Source organism: Neophocaena asiaeorientalis, unplaced genomic scaffold (genome assembly GCF_003031525.2).
Source record: "Neophocaena asiaeorientalis asiaeorientalis breed wild unplaced genomic scaffold, Neophocaena_asiaeorientalis_V1.1 scaffold150, whole genome shotgun sequence".
Classification (NCBI taxonomy): Eukaryota; Metazoa; Chordata; class Mammalia; order Artiodactyla; family Phocoenidae; genus Neophocaena; species Neophocaena asiaeorientalis.
This window is the reverse complement of record NW_020176571.1, coordinates 19,237,416-19,239,221: the sequence shown is the minus strand read 5'-3', so window position 1 is coordinate 19,239,221 and position 1,806 is coordinate 19,237,416. Positions and strand designations below refer to the sequence as shown.

Sequence of the window (1,806 nt, the reverse complement as noted above, 5' to 3'; positions counted from 1 at the left end):
ATTTCTTTTTTTTTTTAACATCTTCATTGGAGTATAATTGCTTTACAATGTTGTGTTAGTTTCTGCTGTATAACAAAGTGAATCAGCTATATGTATACATATATCCCCATATCCCCCTCCCTCTTGTGTCTCCCGCCCACCCTCCCTATCCCACCCCTCTAGGGGGACACAAAGCACCGGGCTGATCTCCCTGTGCTATGCGGCTGCTTCCCACTAGCTATCTATTTTATATTTGGTAGTGTATATATGTCCATGTCACTCTCTCAAAAAATATGGAACGCTTCACGAATTTGCGTGTCATCCTTGCACGGGGGCCGTGCTAATCTTCTTTGTATCGTTCCAATTTTAGTAAATGTGTTGCCGAAGCGAGCACTAAATATATATTTCCATTCCTATATTTTAATTATAAAAATATGGGGTTTTAAAAATATTTAGTTATTTATTTGGCTGTGTCGGGTCTTAGTTGCAGTACGTGGGATCTTTGTTGCGGCGTGCAGGAGATTTTCGTTGCTACATGTGGGATCTAGTTCTCTGACCAGCGGTCGAATCCGGGTGCTCTGCATTGGGAGTGCAGAGTCTTAGCCACTGGACCACCAGGGAAGTCCCTATAAAGTGTGTTTTTAAATGTATGCTTCATGGATCAGATATTTAGGACAGGTACCATCCACACTCCACCCACAGTAGTAGCTCATCAACACTCGGGGAGTTATTTTTTATAGATTAAATAGAAGAGTTAAATCACATACGAGTAACCTGGGCTACCAAATTTAGTTTCTCTCTTGGTTAGTATTGTTTCTTTCGGCAGCTTTACCCACATATTACAGGTTACTTCTCATTTGTTTGCAATGAAAATATTGTCTCATGCGTTAAGGTTTTTTGCTTTTTTGGTTTTTTTAAATTCTGAAAATGGAGAAGTGTTTGTTCAGATGATGGTTTAGGCATCAATCACAATTTCCCCTTTTGCAAAAAAAGGGGGTGGTGGGAGTTGTTAACAATTAACAAGTAATCTCTAGTTCCCTTTCAGATTCCATATCCTTTGAGTCAACTCATTAGGTGCTCAGAAGAATACCCAGAAAGCTATGGCATCTAATATCTGTTTTAAAAAGATAATTTTCTATCTTCCCAACTACTCTTCTCAACTTGAAATGCCCCAGTTGGTTTAGCTTTCCCCAGATTTAAATTTTTCCTGGCACAAAGTTAAAGCTATTTTGGTAAATTTTAGCTTACTTTGCCTTGAAACCCATTGAAGTTTAAGTGATAAATAAAATTATCATTTTTCCTCTGAGCCAACAAACATGAGACATTATTCTGAGAGATGGAAAGGGGAAGTTTACAACCATACTAAGTCAAAGTTTTTGATAAACTAACGGTGGTACCAGCATTAGGTATCCAAAGAACAATATGGCTCTTTAAGGTAAATCTATCTTTGGAATAAGTAGAATAAAAGTAGTTTTCTCTGAGATGCTCTCATTTAAGGCATTAATTTGAGTGCCTTACACACACACACACACACACACACACACACACACACACACACCCACCCCTGCTGTACTTAGAAACTAAGTACCTGGATTAAATTGTATCTCTAGATGGATATTGATAGATAGGAAGATAGATATAACATAGCCGAATGTCAGTTATAGTTTAAAAATGTAGACCATGCTAACTATACGTTTATATAAATAAATAAATGGACCAGTTTGTCTCTCTAAAGCCTTTTATGGCTTTAATTGGACTGCTTGTTTCCTTTAGCCTTTCGTTGTTATAGCTATATGGCAGTTAGCCGTACTTGAGTACATATTATAG

The 1,806-nt window shown here is 37.6% G+C and overlaps 1 non-coding gene across 1 annotated transcript; it reads right to left on the bottom strand.

Moving 5' to 3' along the window:
* Positions 1 to 266: 266 nt before the first annotated feature.
* On the bottom strand, positions 267 to 373 carry LOC112391959 (U6 spliceosomal RNA). The gene has a single exon (XR_003001592.1). It is a non-coding gene; the product is annotated as a U6 spliceosomal RNA (small nuclear RNA).
* Positions 374 to 1,806: the final 1,433 nt, after the last annotated feature.